This window comes from Protobothrops mucrosquamatus, unplaced genomic scaffold (assembly GCF_001527695.2).
Source record: "Protobothrops mucrosquamatus isolate PMUCROS unplaced genomic scaffold, P.Mucros_1.0 scaffold45, whole genome shotgun sequence".
NCBI classification, from domain to species: domain Eukaryota; kingdom Metazoa; phylum Chordata; class Lepidosauria; order Squamata; family Viperidae; genus Protobothrops; species Protobothrops mucrosquamatus.
The window spans coordinates 4,454,956-4,464,836 of NW_015386427.1; the positions used below are offsets into that span (position 1 = coordinate 4,454,956).

The 9,881-nt window shown below is 45.0% G+C and overlaps 1 pseudogene; it reads right to left on the minus strand.

Annotated features, from left to right (window-relative positions):
* Positions 1–2,681: 2,681 nt before the first annotated feature.
* On the minus strand, positions 2,682–6,710 carry LOC114922291 (annotated as a pseudogene).
* Between the last annotated feature and the right edge of the window lie 3,171 nt (positions 6,711–9,881).

The following is a 9,881-nucleotide window of genomic DNA, read 5'->3' on the forward strand; positions in this document are numbered from 1 at the left end:
TGCCGGCCGAGGCGTAGCTGGCAAGCGGCAGAGACGGAGCAGGCCAACCACCAGCTGGCCCAGCCCAAGGGAGGTAAGGCACCCGCCGGAAAAGGGGGAAAAAATGGCGGACAAAAAAAATGGCGGACAAAAAAATGGCGGACAGCCTTGCTTGGCGACCCCCGTGAAATGGTCGATCGACCCCAAATGGGGTCGCGGCCTATAGGTTGAGAACCACTGATCTAAAGGTACTTCTTGAATTATGACAATTGGGAATAGAATTTTCAGTGCTAAGCAAGGCAGTTATTAAATGAGTCAGGTTCCAATTTACGACCTTTTTGCCACAGTTGTTAAACAAATCACTGCAGTTGTTAAGTGAATAATCACATGTTTGTTAAACAAATGTGGCTTCCCCCATTGACTTTGCTTGTCAGAAGCTGACTTGAAAGGTTGCAAATGATCGTATCCGTGCTGGGAGACTGCAACCATCATGAAGACATGTTGATTACCAAGCACCCAAATTATGATTGCATGACCACGGGAATGCTGGGATGATTGTAAGTTTGCAGACTGGTCATGTGACTTTTCTCAATGTCATCGTAACTTTGAATGGTCACTAAATGAATTGTTGTAAGTCAAGGACTACCTCTATAGCAAGAAAACTTTATACTGCAGGGTGATTGTGCTGCTGAGGATGAATAAGACAAGAGGTTGGGAAAAACTATATGCAAGAAAACAATCATTTCATGTCAAAGATGCATAGGTTTCTTTTGAATACAGTAGTCAAATCTGTAAAACAAAAGGAATTGTGAAATTTGCATGCATGAAGATTGAATGAAATAATTCAACCGCAATGCCTCAGCAATTAAAGATGCTGAGCTGTCTGCTGGAAAACTGACAGCCTGGATTTGAGATCTGAATGTTGCAGGATGGGGTGAGCTCCCATTCTTGACCCAGTTCCTGCCCATCTAGCAGTTCAAAACTACAGTATGCAAATGCGAGTAGATAAATAGGTACCACTTCAGTAGGCAGATAGCAAAGTTCTGTTGCACATGCGTTATAGTGATGGTGGCCACATGACCACAGAAATACCTTTGGACAATGCTTGCTTCAAGAAAAATTTGATTCCTTTAAAAAAAAAAAAAAAAAAAAAGCAAACTACTTTCTTGTAGTTTGATCAAACTATGGAATTGTTTGTGACATGAGTTTCCCAATCATACCCTATTTTCTTATTTATTTTTTCTATTGCATTGTTAACTGAAACACGTGTATTTTAAACATTATTTATTTCTTTGCCCTTGTGTTTGATATACTATAATAACATTTTGTAAAAAGGGAGAATGAAATAACATGTATATAGTATTTTCCAAAGCGCCTGAAGGCAGGACAAGAAGCAATGGGTGGAAACTAACTAAAGAGAGAAGCAACCTAGAACTAAGGAGAAACTTCCTGACAGTTAGAACAATTAACCAGTGGAACAACCTGCCTCCAGAAGCGGTGAATGCACCAACACTGGAAGTTTTTAAGAAGAAACTGGACAGCCATTTGTCCGAAATGGTATAGGGTTTTCTGCCTGAGCAGGGGGTTGAACTAGATGACCTCCAAGGTCCCTTCCAACTTTATCATTATTATTATTAGTAGTAGTAGTAATAGTAGTAGAAACTGCTCTAGAGATAAGCAACTTTCCTAAGGTCCAGGGCACTTTTGATAGAGTTTGTTGCAGCTGCAATCACAAAATTACTTCTTTTATGTTTCGAGGTTCGAGGCATTGATGCACGACACATGTTGTAACCAAACTTCTTTATTTGCTCCTTAACTTCACTCAACTCTACAAACAGGCACACAGGCCTTTTATAGTCTTCCAACCCCCAGGCAGTCCAGCCAATAGGGAAAACCCTTTCTTCACGCCTTGCGCATGCGCATAAGTCCGGCGCCAGCCAGTCTGGTCCCAGGCAGCTTTTAGATTGCCCGGGACCGTTTGCAACATTTCTGGGCCTGCTGAGTTGCCTCATCAGGCAACACCCCTCCCCCCTAGATGGAACACACAAATACAATTGTTCCCTGATTAAAAAAAGAAAAGAATTTCCCTACTCACACACAGGCAAAATATTTTTATAAAATAATAAGTTTAGCTGAACAACCCGCTCTCCAGTTTTAGACTTAGTGTGTCTATCTTTTGCCAAGTGTAGGTCCCCATTACCTTGTTATAGACCAGCAAGGTTCCTTTGTGATGACAGAAACCTCACATAGTCTCCCAGATGCTTAGGAGGGGCCTTAGCGACCTACGCAAGTAGGCCTTAGCAACCTACGCAAGGTCAGGGAGGGTGCCTGGCCTGTCATCTCACCTGCCCGGCTAGGCAGACCAGGACTTTTACTTAAGGGTGCCTGGCCTACCGACCTGTCTGGTGAGCTCGCTAGACCAGGACTTTGATGCTCATAATTTGCAGGTGACCCCTGTTGAGGCATGCTGGTTGAGTTGTCTGGGCTCTCTCCAGGTCCCCTTGGAAAGGAGGAAATTCCCCAACCCACTGGTGGAGCGGAGGTCTCCCCAACTACCATGGATTGCTCCTAGGAACTTAGTCCCTCGAGCCCGCGACCAGTCTCAGATGTGACCTGCATTGCAGATGTGCCCCAATAGTTCCAGTCCCCTGTGTAGGTGGCCGAGGTGCCAGAGTCAGGAGCCGCCTCTATGGCAAACCCCCTCAGGAGAATTCCTGTTTGGCGCTCTTGTGGATGCGCAGGCCACACCCTGGGATGAATTCTTGTTTGGAGCACTTGCAGATACGCATGATTCCCTGTTTGGAGCAATAGCTGAATTGTGAGGATGCTCTTGCTCCTCCACTGTGGACTTAGTAGCCTCCTGCGGCCATCCCCAGGAACAGTAAGACTGGTTCCCAGGATTTTGACCTGACGTGTGACCATATTCCTGGGCCTCCTCCCCCCTGAGAGCAGAATCTGGAGCGGAAAGGTCGGGGGCCAACCGCCAGCACAGTTGGTTGATGTGACGCCGAAGGACGCGGCCATCTCCCAAGGTCACTTCGTATGATAGTGGCCCTGATATCTTACAGATGACAGCAGGGACCCAGAGATGTCCAGGACCATAATTCCGTGCCCAAACTGGATTGCCCACCTGAAGTCTCCTAGGTGCCTGCGGCTGTGACACCTGTGAAGCCACCCGGTCTGGGTGCAGTCTGTCCAACTTCGTGATGAGGCGGCAACCCCAGCGAAGTTCAGCTGGGCTCTTTCCGGTGGCAGTGCATGGTGTGGTGTGCTGTGCAAGAAGAAAATCTGCTAACCTGTGATGCCAGCTACCGTGCATGATTCTTTTGAGTGTGTCTTTGGTGGTGCGCACCATCCATTCAGCTTGCCCGTTGGTGGAAGGGTGAAAGGGAGCAGACGTGGCGTGCCTGATCAAGTTGGCCTGAAGGAAAGCCTGGAACTCACAAGAAGTAAATTGAGGACTGTTATCAGAAACGAGGACATTAGGAAGTCCATGGGTCACGAAGATTCCTCTCAACACCTGGATGGTCCTAGCAGTAGTAGTGGAGGAGACAGGTACAACCTCTAGCCACTTGGAATGGCTATCCACCAGGATAAGGAAGAATTGCCCCTGAAAGGGCCCAGCATAATCTAAATGTACCCTTGACCAAGGGGTTTGTGTCTCCTCCCACCTGTGTACAGGACCTGAGGCATTTAAGGCCATTACTGTTGGTACACCTGGCACCCGTGCACCTGGGCCTCGATAGCTTTATCAAGCCCAGGCCACCAAAGATGGCTGCATGCAAGCGCTTTCATGCGCACAATGCCCGGATGTCCCTCATGCAGAGAGGACAAGACTCTAGACCTCAGTGAGGCTGGGATAACTACTCTACTATCCCATAACAGGCATCCATTAAATGTAGACAGTTCGTGCCTCCTTTGCCAGAAGCTTTGAAACGTCGCATCTGGACACGTGTCAGGCCATCCTGACAACACCCATGTCAGCACACGTGTGAGCATGTGATCAGTGGAAGTTTCTGAAGCCATGTCCCTAGCATTGAGGGGAGATTCAGGCAGTTCCTGAATAGAGAGAATATTAACAGCAGGGGCAGGATCTGCCTCTATTTGTGTGAGAGGTAGCCTACTGAGGCCATCTGCATGGCCCATTTCTTTTCCAGGTTTGTGAATGAGCGTGTAGTCATATGCTGACAGGAAAATGGACCACCTCAGCATACATGGGGACATGATGTGTGGGGTTTGTTTGGTCATTGTAAACAACCCCAGCAAAGGCTTGTGGTCTGTATAGACCATGAAGTGGCGGTCATATAAGAAATCATGGAATTTCTTTATGCCAGCCACTATTGCTAAGGCTTCTCTGTCAATCTGAGCGTAATTCCGCTCTGCAGATGACAGAGTCCTTGAATAGTAAGCCACAGGGACTTGTGTCCCATCAGCCTTCAGGTGACTGAATACTGCACCCATCCCATAAGGGGATGCACCACAAGTGATGCATACAGGCTGTTGCTCATTAAAATGGGCTAATACCGCATTTGATGAGAGCAAGGCCTTGACCTCCTTAAAACTCCTGTCATGGACCTTAGTCCACTGCCATGGAGCTTGCTTGTCTAAGAGCCGGTGTAACGGCTCAGCCACTGCAACCTTATGGGGAAGAAAAGCATGATAGAAGTTAAGAAGTCCCAAGAAAGCCTGAAGCTCGCTTTTAGACTTGGGACTAGGGGCCTCCTGAATGGCCTTCAATTTAGATTCTGCAGGATGGATGCCTTGAGCATCTATTTTAAAGCCCAAAAATTCTGTGGACGTAACTCCAATTTTGCATTTTTCCTTTTTTAATTTGATGCCCACTTGGCAGAACCTCAGCAACACAGCCCTTAATCTTTCAGCCAAATTCTGTGATGACTCCCCTGCGATGAGGATGTCATCGAAGTAAGGGCAAACCTCCGGAATACCCCTGAGCGTGCACTCCATGACGCTCTGGAATATTCCAGGAGCAACATTCACCCCAAATTGTAACCTTTTTACTTTAAAAGCACCCCTATGGGTCACTATTGTTTGGGCCTCAGCAGTTGCCTCATCAACAGGTAGCTGTTGATAGGCCTGTGCTAAATCAAGCTTTGTAAACAGTTTTCCCCCTTTGAGGGAGGCCATAATATGACTCACTACTGGTACAGGATATGCATGCTGTTGCAAAGCTGTGTTCAAAGTACACTTATAGTCCGCGCAAATTCGGACTTCCCCGTTAGCCTTTAAAGGTGTTACAATGGGGGTTTCCCATGGACCCATGAGTCCACAGGGTCCAAGATGCCTTGCTGGAGCAGCTTGTCCAGCTCAGCATCAATCTTGCCCTTGAGGGTGAAGGGCACCCTCCTAGGCTTAATCCTAACCGTTGTGATGTTTGGGTTTAACCGCAGGGCAATGGGAGGCCCCTTGTATGAACCAAGCTCTGAACTAAATACATCCACAAACTTTCTGCAGACTTCTGCAATTCCTGGAGTTTGCAGACTATTCAGGCCAGTTACCTGGATTCCCAGGGCCTCAAACCAATCGAGTCCAATTAGACTCGTACAATCACCCCCAACAACCACCACATCTAAGAGGCCTTGGAAAGCTTTACGCTGCACCTTGAGTATGGCTTCTCCAAGTACATTAACCTTTGAATTTTGAAAGTCAATAAGAATTAAGTTCGATGGCCTGAGTTTGACTCGAAGGCCACTATTGCAGCAAATCCTTTTAAAGGTATTGTGTGAAATGATCAATAGAGCAGACCTGGTGTCCAGCTCCATCGATAAGGGAACCCCTTGTAACTGTACATCAATGCAAAGTTTCTTCTTAAGGGGCTTGTGTATCCCTGTTCGCAAAATGCTTCTACACAACACTCAGAAACCCACCCTGTGTTGGCTGGGGACCCTGGTATCTTTCCGAAGGAATTCTTCCCGAGGTTGCACCTGCTGGCGACCCAAATAAATGGTGGCAATGTGGCCTTGCTTACCACATGCCCGACAAATGGCAGAGCGGAACCGGCAGTCCGTGCGCTTGTGGCATCCTCCGCAAATGAGACATTGAAGGGCTGCTGGGGCCTTGTCTGGTTTCTCTCGTGGTCTGCTTACCGCCGGCTGGTGAAGTCTGTCCACCTCCTCTTCAGGATCCAGGTCTTGAACTTCCTGAGCGACCTCTTGATGGACAGTCGTGATGGCTGGAGCATTTCTGGTGAGCCGCAAGGCCTTCACAGCGCCGCCCGCTGCTTCTTCAGCTGCAACTTCGCGCAAGACATCTTGAAAAGTGACTTCAGCTTTAGCAAAGATTTTTTGTTATAGCTCTCTGATTCTAAGACCGCAGACGAAGCGGTCTCGTAAGCATTCTTCCAGGTCCTTGAATTCACAAGGCCTGGCAGCTTGTCTCAAGGCAGCGATGAACTCAGCAGCAGACTCACCCGGCTTCTGGTCCCTCTGCTCAAAAGCATGCCTCCACACAATTACAGATAGTTTGGGATGGAAGTGATCCTTCAGGATGTTTTTTAAGTCTGTGTAGGTGACAGACTCCAGCAGTGCAGGGGCTACCAGGTTTTCGGCCACGTCAAAAGTGTCCTGACCGCAGACACACAGCAGGGTTGCGGCTTTCAGGCCGTCTTCCCGAACCAGGTTAACCCTTAGATAATTTTCTACCCAGGCCACATAGGAGTTCCAGCACTCCGGGTGAGAGACGTCGAACTCTGACAAACGCCCTAGCTTCGACATCTTCTGCTTCGCATGCCTAGCTGCAAGCCTTCGTTGAGGGGATGGGCCCGTTTGCCAAGCTCACCTCCAGCGATGCTGTACTGGCAGGTGAGTGCAGAGCTGGATGCCGATTCCCAGGCTTCAGGCTCATCAGATGAGGCTTATCCTCTTCTTATTGCTTTTTTCCTTGCAGCGATCCCACCTTCGTCGCCACTTTTATGTTTCGGGGTTCGAGGCATTGAAGCACGACACATGTTGTAACCAAGCTTCTTTATTTGCTCCTTAACTTCACTCAACTCTACAAACAGGCATGCAGGCCTTTTATAGTCTTCCAACCCCCAGGCAGTCCAGACAATAGGGAAAATCCTTTCTTTGCGCCTTGCGCATGCGCATAAGTCCGGGGCCAGCCAGTCTGGTCCCGGGCAGCTTTTAGGTTGCCCGGGACCGTTTGCAACATTTCTGGGCCTGCTGAGTTGCCTCATCAGGCCCAGGACACAACAACTTCCATGTTTCACATTTACAGAATGGCTGCCATGAGTCTCGCAAAATCACAACATACTCATTTATTAGAATATAGAACTAGTAGAATGGAATTATCAGCAGGTTTTCCAGGAAGGGATATTGAAAGGAATTCATATTCAATTCCTTCCTTCCTTCCTTCCTTCCTTCCTTCCTTCCTTCCTTCCTTCCTTCCTTCCTTCCTTCCTTCCTTCCTTCCTTCCCTCTTTCCTCTGAAAATTTACTGAATTGAAGTATTGGATTTAATGGGAGTGATAACTGTAAGGTAAGTAAAGAGATAAAAAAAATCACATCTATCTTTTAACACATCTGATTTCAATAGTAATGTAACTCTGGCTACTTGCTGCCTTTTCCTGTGGCTGAAGAAAAATCAGAGTTATCTAACAACTCTACCATTAAATGTTCTGCCAGTTGCTAATCCCAATTCATCTTGTTTAGGATCGCTGCCCGGCAGGATTATTCTTATTTACTATGTGTAGGGCCAATTAGAGAAAGCTAATTTGTATAATGGTTAAGACACCAGGCTAGAAACCAAAACACTACGAGTTTTAGTCTTGCCTTAGGCACAAAGCCAGTTGGATGAACTTGGGCCAGTCACTCCCTGGACTTTTCAGGAATTTCTCAGGAGTCAACAATGACTTGAAGACATAAAAAATAAACAAACATGCACATACCCCCCCGAGAGCAAATCTAGATTTACAAAGGAGAAATAACAGGTAGTCCTCAATTTACAACCATTTGTTTAGTGATCGTTCAAAGGTACAATGGCAGTGAAAAAGTTCAGTCCCGGGGTCATGTGATCATTATTGGTAACCTTCCCAGCTGACTTCCGGCAAGCAAAGTCAAAGGGACAAATCCGATTCACTTAACAACCACATGATTCACTTAAAAACTGCATTGATTCACTTAACAAAAATGGTTGTAAAATGGGGTCCAACTCACTTAACAGCTGTCTTGATGAACGACAAAACTTTTGGGCTCAATTGTGGTCGTACGTTGAGGGCTACCTGCTTATTATTCCAAAAAGAATATTTCTTGGAATCTGCTTTTGTGTTTTATTTATTCAGTCATCTGCAGTGTTATTATTAATATGTAAGATTTAAGCAAGCAACTATCATATTAGAGAATGGTTTAAAATGAGAATGTAAAGCTTAGAACTAGCAGGAAAAAACATCAGATTCCACCCAGTTACATCTGAGTTTTCCCTCGTGATTAAACTATAAAGTGGCATTATCTACGTTATGCATGGTCCAAATGCAGTATGATTGTTGAATATATCCAGTATGTGTCTTTAATCTTGCTGATTATTCTGTCATTCTTATTGAAAACTCTTCAGGGTCAAAAATACAGCAGTGGATGGGATTGAGATTATGACACCAAATGAAGTGATGCAATTTCTCACTGTGCTTAAAATTAAACGAAGAGAAAACTAGAAAGTAAGCAATAAGAAACACTGATTGGTGCCCTGTATGTTTTTCCTCATGTTTTGAGATTTATTTATATAAAAATATTATAGTAATAACTGATCATAATTTTGGAAAGGCTAGGGAGAATTCTGACACAAAATAACAGGCTCTATTGGTATGTCTCATGGTTGCAATTTAGCTGGAGATCTTGTTTGTAACTGCAGTGGCACCAGCAGCAGGGGAAATGTGAGGCAAAGAGTTAGCTTCACTCCGATTCCTTTACCAGCGGCATTCCGAAAGCTGAAGAACAAAGCAGGAATGTGTGTGTATGCATGTACTGAGCTGGTGAACATGGCCTCTTGATATTTTAGTGCTGAATGGCTGTATTGTAACTTGGGGAATGAAAAAATAAATAAAAAGTTTTTGCAGCCTGGTTGTCATATTTATGGATATGTGCAGTTACTGTACATTTGAGGCAAAAATGTTAGGGGATATGAAATCTCATGTCATTTGCAAGAGTATATTGTTTTTCCAAAGTCCCAACATGTAGAATTTGATAAAGAGACTTCTATACAGAGGTACCCGGAAATATAGAACTCTCTCCCTGGAAAGATTCAGCTTCATTTAGAAGATTCTTCAAAATATTGGTCCTCAGATGTACTTCTAGACTGGTTGGATAAGGATAATGATGCCTTGCTTCTGATGACAGATTTGGACTTGAAACTAGTAGCTTTTTAATAATCAAGGGAAACCATTTGGTCTTCTGAATCTAATTTCAGTACCATTTCATTAGTAATATTTTAACTGCAAATGCAAGTCTTATCTGATGCCACAAGCTTTGAAAGCTAGTTTTTATTAAGAAGTTTGTACATTACTTTTTCTTGTCTGATGCCACAAGCTCTGAAAGCTAGTTTTTAGTAAGAACTTTGTACATTTACCCCAGCAGACAAGGACAACAGAACCTGTATCAAGAATCAAGCATCAGAAACATCAAATAAAATGATTATTCACATCCTATAACAACTTTCATGCCATACCCCATTCATACAGTACAGCTACTCTATCAGGACTGCAAAAATCCAAACAACCATTAGAGAGCAGAAAAACATTATTGCTCTGTATCTTTTTGTTGCCATGTTAAGTGATCTTAAGAGTTTTGTAGCAGAGATACTGCATTTTATTCAGTAAAACCCTTTTCAGCATTCACACTCATTGAACTAGAAATAGGTAGGATTTGTAATACATACTAAGTTATACAAAACCCAAC